The sequence below is a fragment of the Rhynchophorus ferrugineus genome, unplaced genomic scaffold (genome assembly GCF_030347505.1).
Source record: "Rhynchophorus ferrugineus isolate W39M unplaced genomic scaffold, kcgeb_rfMv2 rfM3, whole genome shotgun sequence".
In the NCBI taxonomy this organism is placed as follows: domain Eukaryota; kingdom Metazoa; phylum Arthropoda; class Insecta; order Coleoptera; family Curculionidae; genus Rhynchophorus; species Rhynchophorus ferrugineus.
This window is the reverse complement of record NW_027472582.1, coordinates 26,082,485-26,107,359: the sequence shown is the minus strand read 5'-3', so window position 1 is coordinate 26,107,359 and position 24,875 is coordinate 26,082,485. Positions and strand designations below refer to the sequence as shown.

General features: G+C 28.5%; 1 protein-coding gene across 1 annotated transcript in view; it reads left to right on the top strand.

The window, feature by feature from the left end:
• Nlg3 (Neuroligin 3) overlaps positions 1-24,875 on the top strand; it is a 781,379-nt gene that overhangs the window by 541,185 nt on the left and 215,319 nt on the right. The gene's annotated exons all lie outside the window — the stretch shown is intronic.

Sequence of the window (24,875 nt, the reverse complement as noted above, 5' to 3'; positions counted from 1 at the left end):
AAATTTTCATTAAAATTAATACTAATATTTCTGAAATAAATTATGTTCCTTGAAAAATTTTGTTATTTCTTAAAATTAGTTGGTTAAAAACATATTGATTAACATATATTTTGAGTTTCAGAAGCCACCAAAACAACATTTTGTTTGGTGTTAAATTTTTAGTACTGTTTGAAACTAAACTATTATAATAGAATCGTTTAAAGCAGAAGAAAAATACCAATTAAGGCAAGAAGATTGAGCAGATATTGTGAAAAATGGCAGAAATATACATAGCAAGAAATAATGGGCAACATATGTCACATACATCACTATGTACAACAAGGTCTTTCTTCAAAGCACGAGATTGTCTAAAAGTAGTTATTGCCTATTTGATAGATGATGAGAATAGTTTTTCTTGCATATATTATTGATATATACGAGCAGCCTGATATAACTGATAGAGTCATTTCAGTATAATGGAGAAAATAGATAGTCAAATATAGTCCATATTCACATCTCACAAAAATACAAAATGATTTGTTGCATGACGTTAAAGCATTAAATTGTTGCGATTCTAAAAATTACTGTGACATAGAACTTTGAGCAACGGTAAATACTGGAACAAATTAATAGACTAACATCAAAGTAATATTGTTAGAAAAGATTAAATCGCTAAGCGGTTTCTCTTGATAAGCGTATGAACTTGAGAACTAAATGCACATGGGTATCTAACATAATATAGAGCTTAGCAATACAATTCATTTTCCACTCAGACAAACTTATTGATCATCCCGATAGAGATTAATCATAAAGAATGCATCCGGTTTTACCCAGCCTGGTTACCGGCGTTACTCAGATAATTGTCTTTATCTAATCCTGCAATTATGGAAATTTATCGCAATAATAATGAGTCATAAACATAATTTTTCTACCATGCCCCAGCAGCAACTATTATTAAAACCGTGGGAAAACCGTCTTGTCGCTTGGATCACCACGCTAACCAAGCCGAGCAATAATAAAAAGTTAATCAAGTATCAACTAGTATTACATATATTTAATATTTTTATATCTGTATAACGATGCAAGTACATAATTTCATTCGTTCATTCTCACATCAGAATGTGAGAATCAAATTTTAAAGGCACACATAAAGTTTTCAAATATTTTTTTATCTGAAATACGTTATTGTGTTCCTCATACGGGCTGCAGTTTTATTTGGGCTATCCATTGTAATACTTAATAAAATAATTGAGTAATTTATTCAGTACATATCTAGGACTAAAAAGAGGAAATTAAGTTAATAATATAATTGTATGATACATACCGACTTTAAATTTATCAGTTGATAGCAGTTAAAATAATATCGTAAATAGATAAATAGGTAGATATTAAGCTAAACTGTTTGTAATTAGTAGAATATAAAATAAGTTTAAAATCTAAGTTTGATTATTTTTTATTTTTAGTGAATTCCTTACTTATTTTTTGAAGTCGGTTCAATTTTTTTGTTAAGCTTATTTCACTATATAAGCCTATCAGCCAATAGAATTATTCTAGTATTATGGTTGCAAGATATTTTCGTATTTCGTAGCATTATGCTTATTTTTCGAATGACCGATCCTAAAAACCAAAAGTTGTGTTTACAAAAGCAACTAATCAGAAAGTAAAGGCAGCTCCTTTAAAAATGCTTCAAAAGGCGCAACTTAGAGTACGTGCTTGAAGTTCTAAAAGAGTTAAACGCTTGTCTGCGGAAGGGTTTAGCTGGAAGTTTAATTAGCGTAGAAAAACCCTGAAAGTGCATTTATTGTTTGCCCTTGAGATTTTTCCGTGGTTAATAACGTCGGTCCGTATCTTTACGCCGTGAAAAAAAAAATAGGTATACGGATTTACGTAGTATAATTAATTAGCGTGGGAGCTTATGTGTAGGGAATGTGTTCCCTTTATAAAAAAAAACAATGGTATTTTGAATAAAAGTTTTATTAAGATATTGTATGCGTTACATTACGTCCTCGCAGATATATAGAGAAACCTCTAACAATCATAAAATAACACAATTTAAACAAGGATTTCTTGTTCATTTTTATAATATAATTCCAACTCTAATTTGGTCGAATAATAACAGATTAAAGTGCAGGTGAAACGTACACACAATATGGAGAATATAAAAACGATATATTGGGAAATCTACGCAGCTGCAAACAAGTTCTAGCTTTAACTAGTTCTAGCTTAATTAGACTGATTGACTGTAAACCCAAAATTCTTTAATTATGATCGATGTGCCTTATTAAATTAATACAAGTAGTATTTCTATCTAATACCGAAATTATCTACAAGTCATAGTATAACAAAATATTTATGTTATATTATATATCAGCAAATGACGGTCTTTTTCTATTATTTGCTTTGTATGAAATTATGTGAAGCATCTACAAGATATTGTAATTGTAATTACAAAAATATTTAGTGTTGTCTATTTTGATGAATAATATATCAATGGGCAAGAATGAAAAACTATTGTGTTCTTACTCAGTCCTAATATAATGCTAGGATTTTAAAATATATCATACTATGTTTTGTGCTATTTAAGGATATAAAAAATGAACAGATATGAAATCTAGAAGAGTTATTGTTATTTTCATATAAAATATTATTATTGTAGAAATGAAAAAAATTAATGAGATTATACTTCTGTACCTTATAAAAAATGTCAATACAATTATAGTATTCAATAACTGCTCATTTAAATTGTTACTGTGATAATTAAAACTTAAACAAAGTACATTTTAATAGAATATCTAACCGTATTCAAACACATGGGAGAAATATTTATACTTAAATTTAAGTTTAACTCTAAACGTATAGGCTGCAAATTTACACTAACTGCAATTAAAGAAAAGATCTAAGACAAAAATGATTTAGTGTATTTTATGTTACAGGTAATATGTCTACTAAACTTTCAATTCATTCATTTGTTAAACTTGAATAAAAATAGTATAAAAATAAATAGTGGGCTAGCAAAACTACGACAAAAAGGCGACAGGATGGTCCTCCTACTGTTGCGATAGTCGCGGGTTCTAATCCTGATGGGCCAGGGTCATAAATTTAATTTTGTTTGTGACTGTTTAATATCTGTGATTATCCTAGGCAAGAGTGTAAAATTCAACAAGGAAAAAGGATCCCAGTCCCATTTAGATATAATCCCAGAGTTTTCTGGGATTATATCTAAAGTTGATCACTATCCAGTCGGTAGGCTTAATACCGAGGACCGTGGTTCGGAGCCCAAGTTAAGCTGTAGGTCCAATCACTAACAAATCCAAAAGGTTGACGTAACTAAAAACAATATAACATTTAGCATTTTAACAAAAGATTTAGGTGATATTTTCAAGGAACTCATTCAATATAAAAGCATCAGTATAGTATAAACATTTTTTTGTAGATATATGACTAAAGGTGTAAATTATCCTAAAGAAATACCAAACTAATTAAAGAGAAAAGAAAAGCCAAAATAATATGGTAACAAAGAGAGTATCTTAGAGAGAGTCTATTACAAAGAGAGCCAAGAGATCTATGACCAATATTCTTGATATAAGAAGCAACAGAAAACCGGAGGCATTACGCAAAAAGTTTTTTGTCATGCATCAAGCTGAAGAATCTATCCGTAACCAACAACAGATAAATCCTGTGACTCTCAATCGTGATAGCTTGAAATCTGCACAACACTGTTACATTAAAAGTATTAACTAAGGAGCTAAAAATAAATATAAATTTAAAACAGTTTAATCAAGAAACACTTAGCCTCTCTGGTGGCGTACTAATAGGTAACACTAACGAGATACAAATCAGCTATTGGTAAAATAATAGACTGGGCTAAACTAGATTGGGACTCTTCATCTAGAAACATCGTTCGAAGATAACTAAACCCTGATAAGTAAACCCGCATCATCGGTAACCCAGTAAACCTCAGTAAATAATTTAAAAACAGTTGATTTTAAATTAATTGTTGGTCTAAAACACAATATTTTTATTATATATTTTATAATATTTTTTAATATATATTTCACAATATTTTTGAAGATTTGGTATTACTAAATATATTATTATAATAATAAAAATAAAAATAAATAAATCATTATAATGTTTATGTATAATAAAGAGAGAATGATCAAGAATCCTGAAAACAATATAAGATATATATGTTAAAGTTGAAGTAAAATATTAAGAACATTAATAAGATTAGGTCATAAAAACGTTATAAAACTCGGCGACTATTATCAGAACGGGTCATATTAGAAAAGATTGATATCGTACATCAATCACTTTTGGCATGTTTCGTAAAATCAAATTAGAGCAAAAACACTTTATAAATGTATGTGAGATTAGTGATAACCATTGAACTCGAATTAAGCAGTGTCTTTTTTATCTGGACAAATTACATCAAAAATTGGAATTAAATAAAGTAGAAAGTTTTGGTGGCGATCGACAATAATATATAATATAGATGATGACAGTTTGACCATCTGGAGGCGTATATGATAAATCACTTTCCGATATTCTTCCTGTCGAAAAATAAATAACTGGAGTTGATTTTAACATTTTCACATCGATGATTGATTGAGCTTTAGAACCAGAAGCGCAAGAAAATTAAATACGAAAAATGTTATCTCAAAGTAGGACGACGATATGTATTCAGTAGAATACACATTGTGCAAGAAGATCATTTTTTATAAGCCCCTATAATATTTTATAGCTATAATATGCGATATATTTTGGATATAATAATATTTTATAGGCCTTTATTTATTTTTATGTATATCATGTTTTTATTATAGCGCTCCACCTGACAATACAGAACACATTTAAACAATATACGCGTGGAATCTAAAAATATTTTCTTCCCCTCTTATATCTAATTCATTTTTTTGCAACAATTTTCAATAAAAGCTATTGATTTCAATCACTGGCATAAATGCCCATTTTAAAAATATTTAAAGCCAATATCTGCTATAACATTAACTATTTCGAATTACGCAAATATGTCACTTCCCATAAATACTAAATATTTTAAGAACCTTAAATATGTATGGGAGTAAAATATGCAAATGCATAAATTAAAAAAACAAACACTCTGGATAAGTGTTGTAACAGTAAAATATTAGGTGCTTTCATGTATTTTCATCATTTTCTTATTTAAAAAAAGTAGTCATTGAGAAAAAACTGGGGCAATCTTCTATATATTAATCGGCTTAGCAAAAACCTTGCATCGATTTTGTATGAATATGGAGGCATCTGGAGGCATGAAATTTGGCGCGGTTAAGGTGTATATCGGGGAGGAATTGTTAGGTCTAATTTCTAGTGCAATATACGCTACAAATAATAAAATAAATAATTTCCGGTAAAATGAAATATGCCCAAATCAAGTAATCAGGAATAGCCGTCGGATCGGTGACATAAAATATATAAACAAACTAGCTGACCCGGCAAACGTTGTTTTGCCATGGAAAGAGAATTTCTAGCGTAGAAAAAAATAACTAACTTATTGGAAGTATGTAAGGATGTGGTATATGAGAGAAAAAGGCATGGAACGCTGTGAACAATGAGAGAATATAAAAATAACAACATATTTTTTTTAAATTTATTATAATTTATTTTAAGTAATAATTATTTATATCATTAATTCATTACATAACATTAATCTCTTAATGCTACAGCGTGAACAATATTTTTTGTTAGCCCGTCTTTAGCTAATACAAACAAACTGGATGGTTTACCCACTCGAGAGCATGCAGCGTATAATTGTATGTGTGAAAAACATGGTGTGCTCAAATCTAAGCCACAAACAGACATTTTTTGGCCTTGGGATTTATTAATAATCATTGCAAATGCCAATCTAATCGGATATTGAATACGCTTAAATTGAATTGGCGCATGTGTGGGTATAATAGGTATTGGTGGTATTAATATATTTCCTCCTCGAAACTTGCCATTTAAAATGGTGGCTTCGACAACGTTTTTCATTAATTTTTTAATGACTAATCGCGTACCGTTGCACGTTACGCCGTAGCGGGTTCAAATTACGAAGCCAAATAATTGGAGATCCAACCTTCAATTGTAAATTATGCGGTGGCATGCCTGGCAAATCCACTGAGTTCAAAAACTCTGTTGGAAAATTTACAGCTTCAGTGGCATCGCAAACTGTATCAATAGATTTATATGATACCAAGTTCCCTAGCAATAACTGTTTTATTTTCAAATTCAAAATATCAACGTCCAAATATTTTGCCGCTAAAATTGCTCTTTCTGCAAGCCACTCGAGATGTAATTCTTGTGTACATCGAGAAATATTTGTTCAATGAGAGCATCTTGCGATTTAATTATTGTGCAGAAATCAGCCGTTAATTTTACGCATCCAGTTTCATCTATAGTGACTTTTCCATCGCCGATATCTATCTATCTATAAGGTTTGTTTTGAAAATATTTCAGCGGATGGATCTTGAAGCATTTTTATGCCATTGCAATTGTAATGCTTTACTAGCTGTAATTTTTCAACATACGCCACAATGCCGATGATTTTAAGCAGGCGTTGATTTCATCAGTGTATGTTGAACGTGGAATGACGGGAAGTGTTTGTCTGGAGTCACCTGAAAGGACTAACAGAGTTCCACCAAATAGTTTGTCGTTGTTTTTAATATCTTTCAATGTCCTGTTCTACGCCTTAAGCGAATGTTTGTGTGTCATGATACATTCATCCCGGATGATAATTTTCACTGTTTCAACACTGTGATTATGGACGATTGTTTTTTTATGTTGCACACTGCGTCAAGGTTATATTGAATATTTAGTGGTAGCTTAAATACTGAATGTTCTGCCTCCATCCAATAAAGTTGCCGCAATGCCCGATGATGGAACGGCCCGTGCGATGCCATTATTTGATCATACTTAGGTGAGAATATAACCTTCTTAAATCTAAAACTTTTACCGAATTCGTTTTTCACCATTTCCAACAATATTTTCGTTATCAATAAGGAAGAATAATTTTAGATTTTATAATAAACGTATAGGAATAATTTATACTTACAACTCAATAGTCGTTGTTTGCGGGAACTCGTGACACGAGTTGAATATTTTAGAGCTTATGTAAATCACTTAATTAACTGATCGTGCGAATTACACTGTTTAACACTTAGGGTTTGAAAAATAGTAGTCGATACTCAGACCTGCTGAATATGCATAAAAAATTTCATAAGAATCGGTCAAGCCGTTTCGGAGGAGTATGGGATCGAACATTGTGACATTAGAATTTCATATATAAGATGTTTTAAACTCTGTCCGGCGCGCTGCTAGTTCCAATTCTAGGTAGATTATTCGTCGATTCTGTTGTACGTGAACCAACGACGGACGCGTAATTGTTAAAATCAAAATCTGGCAGAGCAGTGTCGCAAAATGCCGATAGAGCAATTTTACAAAAATAGTCTCTTTGTTTGCAATATATTTAGATTTTCGATATGTTTTCATTTAATTTGATGTGTGATAAACAGAGAACAAGGAATTTTATTAATTATTGTTATGGTTCATTTGGGTAATTTTAAAGTTTAAGATATTTCTGTCAATTTTACTGGCATTAAGTTCTAATTTTAGGTTTTATTAATAAATATATTTCTTAACAATGTACTAACTGAATATAATTGGCAATAAACATGTTAATTTGCGCATCAAGACTTAAAATTAATGTTGCAAAGAATATTAATAGTTCAGATAATTCCTTATTTGTTGTTGAGTTGTTAGTTCCCACGTGGGACATAGGTAAAGCAGAAAACAATAGATAAACGAAGCAATATAAGCAAATCAAAGGTGAGTTATCTGCAATACTGAGAGAAAAATCTGGAATAAATAAGCAAAGCATACGTTTTTATTTACAAATTTGGTTAATGTGTATATATTATTTTGAAATATCTACTTTAGATGATAAATAGGGATAAAACAAGGACTATATGAATACATAAATGCAGTAATGAAAATATGCAAGATTTAAAATTAATCTAACAATATAATTATTAACAGTAAATTTGTGAACATTTGAATGAACATTGATAAATATTAAGGTGATTAATGCAATAAGATATGTGACTATATGACATTTTATCATTTAAATCGTGTATCAGTTATTATGGTTATTTACTTTATAGACGTAAGTTTACAAAAATAATGGTTAATTTACACTCTTTCCAGATATATTCCTTCAATATACATTTCCAAATAGTGTCCTTTTATTATTCCATACTTATGTTCATAACATAAAAGTAAAAAAGATCATGATGTATATCTTATATTTTATGAACAGAAGTTACGCTCTGAAGTATGTTATATAATATTTGAAATGTGCTAACCACAACTATAGAACTTCGATCAGAATACGGTAGGTATGGAGAGTACACTGGATTCACTAGAGCATTTAATTCCAGCTACAAAAGTGTATACTTCACAAATGTTGCAATGTGTGGTAGAGAATTGTCACACAAGAAGGCTTTGGGACAGACGCATTGTCGTAGTAAATCGTAGCAGTCGTAGTCAATTGTTTTCACAAGTTGCAACTATGACATAGAAAGTTTCCCTTTATTCATCTAAGAAGCAATGAAATAGCGACCTTCCTGACTTTTGAAGCTTTTCTATCGCATGTAACCTCCTCAAAACAGCTGCTTCGCCAAGCAGAAAAGTTTTTTTGAGAATTTGAACTGGGTTTTCGTCCAATAAATCTGATCCAATTATTCATTTTTTATACAATTTTTTTAGGCCTCCAGGCCGTTCTTGTTCATTAATATCAATAGAATATAATGAACTACTATCACCATAAGTTTTATAATCATATTTTTCCTTTTCAATTCCTTCATATTAATGTCGAAACTGCAATTAGTGTTCTATACTCTCTACTTAGTATATATGTTCAATGAATAACTGAATAGGACTCAATGGAAAACTGTTATTTTAGACAGAGAAACGTCAAAACCATCGAATTCAATACTCATTCAATAATTTAAAATATCTAAAGATACATTCTTTTTCTATTAATAAAGCTTTTGTAATTTGGGGCAAAACAGTTTCATTCTAGTCTATTTTATTTATTTTCTATGCATAGAGGCTGTTGTAACTTCCTCTATATCCACTTATATCCGACACTAAACTTATCGATCGAATTTAACAACGTCGGACGTAATATATGCATCCGCAACAACTGCTCCAACTTTAAAAAAGCACTACTCGGACAATTTGCAATTTAAATACTGTTTGCTTTTGTTAAGTATCAAAGTAGATATGTTTGCTTTAAATTTGAAACTATTCCGCAAGGTATTTTTAGAGCAAATGGAAACCTAACTTATTTTATCAACGGATTGCAGTTTCTACGCCATATTATTCTGACCGGCTGGTTTTGAAGCCAATTGAAAAGAGCGTGTAATATATGTTATTGCTACCTTGAATAAATCTTCGCCCTTTTTAAATCTGTAGTTTACAATAGTAACATTTTTACAACCAACTTTTCTTTAATTAAAACATTGTTACCAGTCATTGCAGACTAACATTTTATTTTAAAAATAATAAAATGTGTAATTAATTAACTAATAACTTTAAAAACCACTATGATCTAGAAGTACTCATCTGTCCATACTTATTCTCTATTGTAATAACGTTGAAGTATTTACTACAACCATTGTTTTTTAACCGTGATTGAATAAAACTTTATGAATGTTGGTTTATGATTCAATGATGGCAATTACCAAGACAGGATGATGAAAGAGGAAACAACTAAAGGTCAATATATAATTAATATACTTTAACTGTAGGCAATTGTGTTATAGAGTTTGAAGGCTTTATGTGCATATGTGTTATTGCTCAGAATATACATAAGCGTTTGGTTAAAATGTATCAGGAAAGAACTAATACTAACTCTATTGCAGATATGTCAAATGCATTAAGGAAAATGTGGTGATTAAATCTAATTATGTCAAAGAAGACATATACAGGTAATTAGAGACCAAACTAAGGAGAAATACAGTAATATCATAATGACTTGCATCGAAAGAAACAAGGACTATCCATAAAGTATAAATATGCTATCTAATGAAAGTAAAATACACTACTCAGATATACAATTGTTAATTAGGTGGATTAGGCCTTCGGGGGATAACATTACATAAAAAAGCGCCTCAAACCCTGCCTATACTAGTATGAAAAAAAGTTTAATTTAACTATAATAAAACAAGTCGCTTGGATGTACTATAATGTTAAAATAAATTAAATTACATAACCTTTTTGTTTAATTATATTATTTAGATTAGAATTTTGTTATATGTCAAAATCAAAATGTACTAAAACTCAAAGATGATGCGGCAGCATTGCGTCATCAATACAGATCACGTCGGTTCACTGCTGCTTTGAATAGACTATATATTTCATATTACTTATGTATTGTATTTCTACACGTTGTTATATTAAATTCTATAAAATCAATTTGCACGGCAAACATAGATACTTCATAGATTTAATCATTTATAAGATGGTTAAAAAGAGAAGTGATGCAGAACCGACACTTTTTTGTATATAATAAATATGCAGGAGACTTATTACATATCAATGTTGACAGATATGGTGCTGTCAAATCTCCGCAGTAAGAAAGTTTGGTGGTGCTGAAGAAGACATTATTTTTGGTTACCAAGGATTCTCATTCTCCTTATACCTATCCTAATACCAACACTAATATGGTGTATATAAACTGTATACGATACGGGGATTACAGTTGGTTAACTCGTTTTCTTGAGAATTCTATTAGATGGTTTTAATTTGCACAAACTTCAGTTTCGACAAAAACCAAACCAACAGGTGTTCATTATATACTCTGAATAATGTTGATATACCGTTATTGGTATATATTACACGACTTGACGAAAACATTTTCGTTCTTTGTCCTAAAGTATATTTTATGATTTTCTGCTTAGTTATGAACAAAAATGAAAAAAAATACACTTTTTTGGTATAAAGATTGCTTTTGTAATAGTTATAGTAATAATATTCATATTTGAATTTTTTATTAATTTTAATTATTTTTAATACATTAAAAAATATCGCGCGATCAGAGTGGGGTTTAAACGTTCACACAACGCTGATAGATGGCACTAGGGTGATAAACAATGATCAGGTGTTTTGTACAAATCCAGAATATCTCAAAATGTTGTCGCGAAAGTGTAAATATAATGCTGATGAATTTTGTTATATATGTGGGCAATTTATTAAAGTTCGAGACGTAAAATACGAATTAAATACATCTCACATTCTCTGTGAAGCCTACGAAGCATATTTTCACTGTTCTGTTCGAAATCTAGACAAGACATGGGCTCCACATGTTGCTTGTAATAATAGTAAAAGATATTCGGAAGGTAATCAGCAAATTTTAAAATGTTAATTAAATGGTGAATTAAATATAATTAACATTTTAAATTAAATTTCTGTATTTTAGATTGGTATCGATGTGAGAAAAGGTCAATGAAATTTGCAACACCAAGTATCTGGCGTGAACCAAAAAATCACCTTAACGACTGCTACTTTTGCATTGTGAATCCGAGTAACAGATCGATGAAAAATTTTCAACGCTGCTGAATCGTACTCAAAAGCGGGTTGGAACAGTTTTAAAGCAGTCCTTTTTGGATTTTTAGGAAATAACAAACAAAGCGGAAAGCTACAAAAAACTAGTTGAAAATATGCTAGAAAAATTTAAAGCCATGGGCTGCAAGTTGTCATTAAAAGTTCATGCATGCTCATTTAGATAAATTCAAAATAACAACATGGGAGCGTATTCAGAAGAGCAAGGAGAACGTTTTCACCAGGACATTATGAGCCTCGAACAACGTTATCAAGGCCAATGCAATGAAAACATGATGGGGCGCTATACTTGTGGTGTATTAAGAGATAGTACCATATAGTATAGTATAGTAGAAAAAGTAAAAGCATGCACTTTTAAATTATTTTCTACTTTTTGTAAGTTATTTTGATATTAAAACTTAATAAAAACAATTAAAATGTTCATTTAGATGGTTTCAATTTCAATTAAAAATTAAAACCACAGATTTTGAAAAATATCGTTCAAGCGGTTTCTTAAATAAAAAAGCAAACTTTTTCATGCCATGTATATTTTTTTCCTATAATTACGTCCTAAAGAATTGGAATTTAATGGTTTTATAGACAAAGTCAAATTTTGTGCTGACCCGTGTTATGCATTGAATCTAGGGATGTTGGCCACCGAATAAAATACCGATATTTTAAAAAATAGCGTTTTCGATATTTTTTGAAAATATCGAATATATCGATATATCGATATATCGGACAAAAAATATCTATTTTTTTTTTGCAATAAGTATAAAAAATATGGATATATTACAAAAAAATATAAAAACACAAGCTTCATTTTAGAGTGATATTGTATTGGTAATATATATTTTTCTTTTTGTTTATATTCCAGTTTTAACCGAGTAAACGTTATTTGACTTTTTTATTATTCTACTTTAACTTAAAAAATCTGCGGAGATGGGACATATCGATTGTTTATATAAGCACATGATAATACTGAAGTAAGTTAAACAAAAAACATATCGAAAGGTCGAAGGTATATGAAGACACGGAAATGGAAGTTCAAAGAGAAGTAAATCACTACGGGAGATCGCAATAAATTGAAATTGATGCGTCAAGCATTAAACACAACCATCGTTATAGAAGTAAAAATTCGATCGATTCTCGACTCACTATACAAAATAATTTTCGAACGTGCGATCCGTATGTTGTTCCTTAGTTAAGGAAAATTTAGATAATAATGAGCAGCACTTTCAATAAAAAAGGTTTTCCGAATTTAAAAAAATCTGAAAACCTATTTATAATTATAATCCTTGTTTTAAGCGAAGCTATTTTAACAAGTTATTATTTATTATTATAGGTATATTATATTATTATAGTTATATTATATTATTATATTATATATTATTAGTTATTATTATATTTATTTCAGTTATACTTGATGAATTTAATTACATAATCTTAAAATCAGTTGTTTAAGTTGAGAAACCAACTTAATACCAACTTTTAATACAAAAAGCCATCGAAATTTTAAATGTATATTTATACAAATATTTAAATAAAACATTTTAAAATTATTATAAATTATAAACCAATTATCTCATAGAATATATATACAATATTATTAATATGTCTTTAAAATATGAACTAGAATAAGTCCGAAATAAATCACAGTAAGGCCAATTCCAATACAAAATTATAATAATTATGATACTGAAATATATTTTTATATTTTTTTATATTTTATATCTTTCATTAACATTATGTATAACATTAGTGAGCACAATTATAAAAAATATATGAAACATATTTTTATTTTTTGATATTATTCAACTTCAGTTTGTGAACATATTCATCTTCACTTTGTATTATAAAACTTTGCTGAAATAGTATATGGATTTTCACGAGACTACCAAAATAAAGGAAAACATTTCTAAACTAAACTTTAAGTAACAAAATAATATAAAAAAAATAGAAAATATTGCATAGCCATTAACACAAATCACTAAACAAAATATTCTATTTCAGTCCCTATATAATATTATTAGTTAATAGTAGCTCTTACAGTAATTCTCAACCAGGCATTATTATACATACTTAAAATTGTTGACCTTGAACTAAACTAAAAGCTAAGACATTAAATTATATCTGTTCTTAAGAAAATCACCAGAAATTCCATGAAAATAACATTTGCTCAGCAAAACACAAAATGTGCATTAGATTGAAATATATAGTCGATTATAGGAGTTAAGATAAAAGCTGAAAAGCAATTCACAAAGCCAGACAATTTAATTTATCGATTTTTTGTTTTTATATGTTTATGTGTAGATTCAAGTCCATTTTATTCAACAGCAAGTTCACATATTAATATTATAATGGATTCTTCGAATCTTATTTTTTGGGTAATTTATTTTGTTTTATTACTGTAATAATTTTGAACGAAATTTGATTGAAATGCTAAGTCCTTTCATTCTCATTTATAACTCTTTAATAACCTCTATTATTTTTATAAAATACCCAAAGTGTTCTTTTTCATGTTGTTTCATACGGATTTCCAATAGTGCTAGAAACATAGGCTAGATAAATAATTTATTTAACATAAGAATTACGCCACCTTAATTTCAGTGGAATCTGGATAATTACCCAATCATTATATATCTATTCCTAATACTTCAAACCAAATAATTTTTTTTCTAAATGATTGAACACGGATTTTTGTTTTCTAATATTGAAATAAGAATTATCCCAAGATATAAAATTATATTAAGAGGTGTAATAAAATGTATATGTATATAAAAAGTATACTCAAGAGACCTCAATACTCATAAAAGTGTGATAATTCACTCAGCACTAACAAAGCAACAAATCAAGACACATTATTTATAGTACACTGAATCTTTCACAATGGCACTTTTTACTAAGACTATACGATTTTTACTACGATATATACCTTTTCTTGTGTGAACTAAAAGCTAATAACTCTGTTCACCACTTTATGTATTTTTTATGATTTAGAATTCCATGAATATCCACGTTATATTTCGTGTTGTATGCTAAAATTATTTACGTTGAACATACTTGATATAGCTAATTAAAATAAAGGATTGAAATAAAAGTTTCTGTTGCAACTAAAATCTATTTACTCTACTCACTAATTTATACATTTTTTTATGATATATAATTAGTTCCACGCGTACACATATTATATCTTGTGTGGCATGTTCAAATTGTTTACGTTAAGCGTATTTTATTTGGTTAATTAAAATCAGAGAACGAAAGAGCTTTTAAATGAATTTTAATTTATCAAACAATTAACTGTTAATTAAAATAGATGAAGTATTAGGTATTTTAATTTTAATTAATTTAGGATATTATGAATGATAAAATATGTTGCAAAATAGTTCCATCCATGATTTTAGCCATAATTGTAAAATAATATTAAAACATAATTCAAAATATAGCCGGCTTGGTTGGCGCAGTAGTTTTAGCTCCTCCTGCTACTGTTATTATAGTTGGGAGTTCGAATCCTCCTATTTAAGTGCCGAGGACCATGGTTCGGAAACCACGTTAAGCAGTAGGTCCGGGTCAAATAAGGTCTAGATAATAAAAAGAAGAATCTAAAATGCAAATAAAACAAGACGACGAGAAATAAATATTTTTGTGTAATTATATCAACTATACGTAATACCATACGTATACGTGTATATATGTAAAATATATCAAGAAATTTCTAGGACCTCTTTAGTTTTATTTAATTAAGACGGAGTAATACAACTTATAAAAGATGGAGCAAAAATCTCGCTACCATTTTGATTGCTCGCCATCTTGGTTATGTGACGTTTAGCTCAGTTTCGCTTTAACCATTGTGTTGTTAGACGTCCATATTTTATTATAGATAAATATATGCCACAAGAACGAGCAAAAATAATGACAATATTTATTGAAAGTAATCGTTCCATTATTGTCACTCAGCGGAAATTACTTCGAAAATATCCTAATCGTCCAGTGCCTCACAAAACCACAATTTATCATTTACATGCGAAATTTCTATAATACCGTACGACAGTAGACAGGCCCAGTTTTAGAGGACAACGGACGTCTCGTAACGCTGAAAATGCGGCTATGGTGCGCCATAATATTGCAGTTGTTGTTACACATTGAACAGTGATTTGAAAATGTTCAAGTATAAAATTCAATTAGACCAAAAATTGCTGCCGAAATATCATGATCAACGAGTTGAGTACAATAATGCAATCCTAAGGCTGTCTGTGAAATTGAAGATTTTTCGTATAAATTGATAACGAGCAATGAAGTCCATTTCCTTCTCAGTGGCCACGTAAATAAACACAACAGTCGGTTTTGGGAAACACAGAATCCTCAATTAATTTATGAAACATCGTTACGTCCACCGAAAATCACTGTATCGTATGGTATTCATGTTGAAATTATCATTGGTCCCTATTTTTTGAAAATGACCAAGATATTGCAGTTATTGTTACTCTTGAACGGTACCAAGACATGATTCGAAATTTTCTTGTGCCTGAAATGGAAGAGCAAGGACTAGAGGACATGTGGTTTCAGCAATATGGGCTCACAGCATACACAGCTCGTTCAACAATTCAATTATTGACTGACGTTTGTCCACGAAGACTAATTTCACGAAGTGGCGATTTAACATTGCCAGCCAGATCTCCGGAGTTAACAGCACCAGATATTTTACATTTTTAAAAGAGTTTTCCAAAATTAAAAGTTTATGTGAATGGGGCCTATTCAAAACGATTCAACTTCTTAAAGACAGTATTCGTCAAGAAATTTGAAGAAATTCAGTCATCAGATGTTGCAGAATGTCATGAAAAATGCATTAAAAAGAGCCGAAATTTACATAGCGAATCGCGGTCACTATTTAGCCTATATAATTTTTCAATCATAACGAAAAAAAATGTAATGACCAAATAAAGTTTTTATGAAAATTAAACTTACTTATCTTTCCCTTGAGCAAAGTTATACGCAATCAAAAGGATAGAGCAGTTTTGCCTCACGCTGTGCTTATTCAATATGTTTACATAAGAATACTTATTCAATAACTTTATTACGTGCATTCGTATTAAGTTGTTATTATGCAACTTTGTACTTGTTAATGCGAGCAAAATATTAGTGTCTGAATGCCCAGCTGCAAGGGTATCCTACATAAGAAAATAGCTAGTTGATTTGATAAAGACTCAGTATAGAGATGATGACTGATGTATTTTTCTGCAGAGATATTTAACAATTCAAATATTGTGAAATAAGCAACTTTCTACATAATACTTTGGATAAGACATAAATAAAACTATTAATTAGATAATGTCATTTAATAAAATCCTTACAAATGCGCGATTGATCATCATTGGAAATGGCTTCATGTAAAAGAGGAATCACACCCTGTTACTCTCCATGACCGCCTCTAGGTCAATAACTTCTTTAGTATCGTTAAGTCTGCTAATGGGCGATAGGTGCCATAGACCATATAACATATAAATTAGCCAAATTTAATTCAATATAGTAATGGAATTAATAATTTAAATAAATAGCTTGATGAAAGAGAAAGAGCTACTGAAGATTATCATGAGCTGTTGAAACTTACGGTGACACCCATTCAGAAATATATCAGTTTTTTTTTAAAAAGAACTAATAGATTTTAGGGAATATAAATTCAGTACAGTAGACAAATTCTAATAATATAATTATAGGAGATCGTTAATCAATGAGAGTTTAAAGAAGACTCCATAACAACTTTTGCAAATCGTCTTTCCATCTTTCGCCCATTTTATATTTTTCTCAACTTTCTATCTATTAGCAAAGGGCAAGAGAAAACTGCAAATGAGAATTCAGAAAGGCTATGTTAAAAATTAAATGAGACAGCTCAGTGTAAATCTTACAAAAATATAATGGTTATGTTGTAATCACTCCGTCTGCTAATGGGCGATAGGTGCCATAGACCAAATAACATATAAATCAGCCAAATTTAATTCAATATAGTAATGGAAATGATAATTTAAATAAATAGCTTGATGAAAGAAACAGAGCTACTGAAGATCATCATGTGCTGTTAAAACTTACGGTGATATATAACCCATTGAGAAATATATTAGTTTTTTTCAAAAAAGAACTAATAGATTTTAGGGAATATAAATTCAGTACAGTAAACAAAATCTAATAATATAATTATAGGAGATCGTTAATCAATGAGAGTTTAAAGAAGACTCCATAACAACTTTTGCAAATCGTCTTTCCATCTTTCTCCCATTTTATATTTTTCTCAACTTTCCATCTTTTAGCAAAGGGCAAGAAAAAACTGCAAATGAGAATTCAGAAAGGCTATGTTAAAAATTAAGTGAGACAGCTCAGTGTAAATCTTAGAAAAATATAATGGTTATGTTGTAACCACTCCGTCTGCCAATGGGCGATAGGTGCCATAGACCATATAACATTTAAATCAGCCAAATTTAACTCAATATAGTAATGGAAATAATAATTTAAATAAACAGCTTGATGAAAGAAAAAGAGCTACTGAAGATCATCATGTGCTGTTAAAACTTACGGTGATATTTAACCCATTGAGAAATATATCAGTTTTTCTCAAAAAAGAACTAATAGATTTTAGGGAATATAAATTCAGTACAGTAGACAAAATCTAATAATATAATTATAGGAGATCATTAATCAATGAGAGTTTAAAGAAGATTCTATAACAACTTTTGCAAATCGTCTTTCCATCTTTCTCTCATTTTATATTTTTCCCAACTTTCCATCTATTAGCAAAGGGCAAGAAAAAACTGCAAATGAGAATTCAGAAAGGAGATGTTAAAAATTAAATGAGGCAGCTCAGTGTAAATCTTAGAAAAATATAATGGTTATGTTGTAATCACTCCAATATATTTAAACATATTATGTAGTGAGCAATAATAAATATACCATATTAATTGGAGTAATACTACAATTTCTTGATATTAATTAAATATTTATTAAACATTTCCATTGAAGCATCAGAAGCATCAACATTTTATTCATACCAGATTCATTAAAAATTATTATCTAGAGAGACTAGTTTCTAGGTCTTGCAACATTTCTAAGATTAACCAGTAGCAGTTTTGATGTAAAAAATTTTGCAATTTAGTATAACATGACATTTTTTGTCAATTTATTTTACTCTTTTTGTCTTGATGCGATATTTTTAACCAACAAAGAAGGAGGAGGTTCTATGTTCGGCTGTATATATATTTTTTTAATGTATGCTCGTCGATTTCTCCGTCAATTATGGATTGATTTTCAAAATTGTTTTTTTGTTCGAAAGAGTGCGCTTCCGAGGTGGTCCCATTGAAACCAAGTTATGATATGAAGGGGGAAAGGGGGGAAATCGACGAAAACTCTCAAATTTCAATTAAATTTTTTCTCAAATTTCAATTTCAAATTTCATTTCAATTCTCATTTTTCAGGCAGGTACAATGTTTTAACATAATTTTTGTCTAAAATAATCAGATATCGGGGTATAATGTTATTGCTGAACTGATGTGACGAAAAATTGGAAGTAGTGCAGTGTAAAAGTCAGTTTGCTTTTTAAGCACTAATCATATGATATGAGACGTCGTAGAAACACTGTAGGCAACTGTCTCTATGGTGTAATGGTTAGAACATTGAGCTCACACGCAAAGGTAGCGGATTCGATTCCTAACAAATTCGCAATTTTTTTTGATCCAGTCTAATCGGAACTTTTGTCAAATTACCTAAATTAGGTAGCGGACCCCAGGGCCTGAAACATTCCTTACTTTCAGTCATTGTTTCTTTATACCTGTTTGTCCTCATACGGGCTGTACTTTTACTTGGGCTATTCATTGTAATAAAATAACTGCGTAACTTGTTGTGTAATTATCTAACACTAAAAGGAGAAAATTAAAATATTTTTAACAAAAAAATTGAACCGACTTCAAAAAATAAATAAGGAACTCACTAAGAAGTAAACAATAATCAAACTTAGATTTTTAACACAAAAAAAATCTAAAATAAAATATAGACATAATAATCGTTGTAATAACTAAATAAAAAAAACAAACATTTATTTAACCTATATATTACACGTATTTTATATTCTACTATATATACACAATTTAGTTTAATTCCTACCTAAACCTATTCATCTATTTACAATATTGTTTTAACTACTACCAACTGATCAGTTTGAAGTCCGTATTAAGCCTAAAAAATACAAAAATAATAATATAATTTTGTGACATATACACAAAATTAAATTAGGAACAAAACAAATCTAATTTGTTGATCAGTTGGTGGTAATTAAAATAATATTGCAAATAGATAAATAGATTTAGGTAGGTATTAAGCTATATTGTTTACATGTAGTAGAATATAAAGTACATGTAGTATATAAGTTAAATTAGTTTTTTGTATATGTTTATTTAGGTATTACAACGATTATTATGTACATATATTAATTTAGAACGTTTTGTTTTGTTGAAAATCTACGTTTAATCATTTTTTAGTCTTTAGTGAGTTTCTTAATTATTTGAAGACAATTTTTTTGTTAAAAATATTTTTTATTTTAGTTTGTTTAATAGTTAATGACATTTTAATTTCTGGAAAGTTAATATATAGGGTCTACAAATCAGTTTTTTATTTTTCAATTTTTTCAATCAGACATTACGTAGCATTGCACAGTAAACATATTCGTTGATTTTTGAGATAATTTATATTTGAACCAGATTTTGGCTTCATTGTATGAAGTGAGGAACTGAGACATATGTTAATGGCCCAAATAATATAATAGTCTGAGCAATATGATGCTTGGTGAATATGGAGAGAGGAGTGCATGAATTCCATGTAAATTAATGGATTACTTGGATTTTATTTCTATAGCGACAGAAATATATTCAACGACTTGACTTGAAATTTATTTTAAGTTGATATTTCAGCTATATGTTAACTGCACTGTAACCTGCCAAATCTTAAGATATCTTTGTAGAAATGAGCCATTTTCGCAAAGGCGTCTTTAATTAAACGGAAGAGACATAGTTGTGCAATGATTTGTTGCCAATTTTGATGTACTAGTTCTATATAGATATAATACTTATTCGAAGTAATGTTTCAATTGTATTTCTATATCTCTTCACATTTTTCAGTTGTAATATAATATGATTGGTAATATTATCTGCAGATATGAGGAGAACGATTTTTTAAACAATTATATAACATAATCTCCATATTTTGTTTTATAGAAACAATGCCACTATGAAAAAACTGAAAAAATATTCATTTATATTAAGATAAAATGTTGAGTATATTTTGTATGCTCTAATTGATATGAATATAACAGAAAATATATTTCCAAACCTATTTCAGAACTCACAAAATGTTTATTTTGTGTTTTCATGGGTAGCTCGATTTGATAACAAAGATAAATAAAGATTGTTAGAATATACGACAACGATATAACATAAGATACATTAAATATTGACACAAGTTTCGGGGAACATGTTGAAATATGAGTCTACACGATATTATGATATGAAGAACTTATACCGTAAAAATATTTTATACATAACCGGACACGTATATAATAAAATATTTAAAACTGCGCAACGAAACAATGTATCTTTAATAGTTCTTTCATACGATGTAATACATTTTGAGAAGCTTATGATAATAAAAATATCGTAAAACAGATTCCTTATTCAATTGGGCGCCGACGTCGTAATAAAAGGGTGCTATTAAAAGTATTAAATAAAAAAGACACAAAGAATAAAATTGAAGCTCATCTGGTAATGAATATAAATGGATATGATTCTTAAGATAATATCAGACATTTCTATGTTAAAACAGAGTTAGTTATGCCTTAGTAACAAGTTAAATGTGCCGAAGATATTTGAAAAAATTATAATAACAGCTGTTTATTTGATATTACAATCTATATAGATTTTGTCAAATAACAATTATATATTTCTTATAATCTTAAAGAGTTTAAATGTTTATTATTATTTTCATGTTGTTATGAAAATGAATAAATTACTTTTAAGATTATATTAAAATTAATATTTTGTTAAAATTTACATTAAAACTTATTAAATTATTAACATATATTATATTTGTACCGTAGACTGCCAACAGTTTTGATAAATCCATTTAAGTCCTTGAATCACCTGCTACATTATATTTTTTAAATGTATGTTCCCACAATCTTTTATTCTACAACCCTCGATTATATCGCTTCCGAGCGATTTGTATCATCGTTTCTACTTTGTGTTATTAACTAGAATGCAAGTCCAAGGGATACCTAAGGAATATCGATATTTAAGCCAATTTGTGGATGATTTTTGAGCGATATTTCTGGATATTTTTTCAAAAATTTGTAATATATAATAAATTATACCGGAAAATGTCAAAAACTTAATTTTAAAGATTTATGATAATTACCGCTGTTTGGATCAATATATATTATATTTTTTATTTTGCGATCATTAAATTTCATTAAATATCGATAATTTTCCTGGTTGTTGCAAAAAAAGTATAGAAATACTTAAAAAGAAATATCGATTTTTTTTAAAATATAGTTTTAAAAAGGTATCGAGTTTCAAATAAAACTTCTAGAGTTTTAAAACATCTAAAATCTAGGGTTTTTGAAGTAGAATATTAAGATTACTCGCCCCGGACGTCAGAAGGATTTTGCGTGACAAAGTAGAAATAAATATCGATACTGTTAAAAGATGTATTGATATATGTATTTTTTTAATATATTTTAAAATATAACCATATTTTTCTTGGCGGTCAGCATGACTACAGGTTAACAAACAAGATGTACATGATTAGCTAGTTGAGCACATGCCCATTGGAATAAAATGAATAATATTTTAATTCAGTTTTATTATAAATGAGACTTTAATATAGGCGAATATTTGGTTTTTAAATAAATTTAAGCAACGTAATCCATTAATATAAGTTGAATTTAATTTGCAGTTAAGTCTTTCAATTTTAATTTTAGTCAATTATCTCTATTGTCTCGTCAATATATAAATATATATATACATATATACATATATATATATATATATATATATATATATATATATATATATACATATATATATATATATATATATGTATATATATATATATATATATATATATACATATATATTAAATTTATTTAAAAACCAAATATATATATATATATATATATATATATATATATATATATATGTATATATATATATATATACATATATATATATATATATATATATAAATATATATATACATATATATATGTATAAACGTAACTTCAAATTCAACTTGTATTAATGGATTACGTTGCTTAAATTTATTAATATACGTTTTATCTTCAATAAATGAACTCAAGCTATCAAAATATTAATGAAACTGAAAGAAATAAAACCAAATTGTACAATATAGTGTAGTACAATATCGTAGTAACAGTTAATATACTTAATTTGTTATATTCAGTTTTTTTTATGTATTTTCTTTGCATTTGGATTTAATATGTTCAGTATGTCTGAATTCTACCCTAGTAACTTTACATATCTGATCTAAGATAATAGTATCCATGTGTTTTGAATACTCCAAATATGTACGGTATTGCCTGCAAGACTGTCACTATACATACATTCTTTATATATTCTTAACAAATGTACATGCTCACACACCATGTTTTTTAATAGCCATCATGAACAGTTTCATTTTTATTGGTATAAACAAATTTAACATACATTAGCAAACAGTGTTAGATGACTATTTCATTTAAAGTCCTCTGTCATTGCGTGAATTTTATAAATTACCCTATCCTGATAATTTTGTTAATATTGTATTATTTTATTTTTGTTAGGTCTTTCAGTCAATTCTGTAATTATAATATATAGTATATATTAATAATAAATATTTGCTGTGATGAATTTATCACCTTTAAACCAATTTATAATGCAACAGATACAACATGTTATTTATGAAGAGAATAGGTTAACTACAAAAATATATTTAATCCGAAATTTGAGTGATTTTTAATAATTTGTTCCAATGGTATTCTCAAACCAATTAATTGATCTTTTTCCAACTTAATCCTTTTCCCTTAAACTAGCAATACCATAATTTTTATCTTATTCAAAAAATTTGGTAATGTCTCTTTAATTTGAACATGTAAGATAACTTTTTTCTTTGGATAACTACCTTACCTCTGAGCACAGCATGAAGAATTAATATTTAATCTATTAATGATCTAGATTTTTATAAGTATAAATAATAAGTAATTTTGTTACCGAACTATTTTCTATTCTGATGGCAGATATTTTATAATAACAACATTTACAATAAGCTTCCGGATACAAAAATACAACGATTATCTAATATATCTGCAAGACATTGTTTTACATCTGCACATAAATCATATTTTACGTACAGTCATAGCTGCGCCATCTGTGAAAGTTTGTATTTGCAAATTCTATCAGTACGTTCTCCCATATTTCGCGACATATCTTTAATTATGCAATAAGTTTCGTATTTTAACGCGGTATTTAACAGATATCAGTATCTGCTGATCCACCAATCATCATTTTTGCAATTTAACGACTAGCTACTTTTGGCAAATTATCATATTTCAATTTAATTGATGTTACTTTATCTATTTCATCAGAAGGTGCCTGAGGGTTTTCAGAGCAAAACTAATATAAAATAGTAAATATTGTAAAATAATAGTAAAATATTGTTTCACAAAGAAAACCTGTGACATCACTTTTCACTAAATTATTTAATGACAAATTAAATATGACGTATGTTCATTAATGTAGAAACAATACGTTTGGATAATACATTGGATATAGAAAATCAATACCATTAAAATATCGTTTATTTAATTGTTTATACCTATTGAAGCGAAATACCAATTATTGGTACTCTACTTTTGGGTATTAATGATTCTCTTGCATTAAACTATAGCAGTAATTAATCCAGAAGGCTTTATGAATGGAATTATACTCTTAATAATATGTATAAAGTGCCATTTTGTCGAAAATTTTAAAATTTTTGATATATTACTAAGTGCAACCAATATATAATAATTACTAATTTTTAGCTTCTTTGTCTTTGTATTCATCCCCAATAAATATACCTTTATTAAGTAGTACTTTTATAATTTTCGAAGCTAATTGATTATCAAAATATTTTAATAAATCACATCAAAGTAAGCCAGTTTAACAAGGAAATAATTTCCTATAAAATAAAGTAGGCCGTAAGAT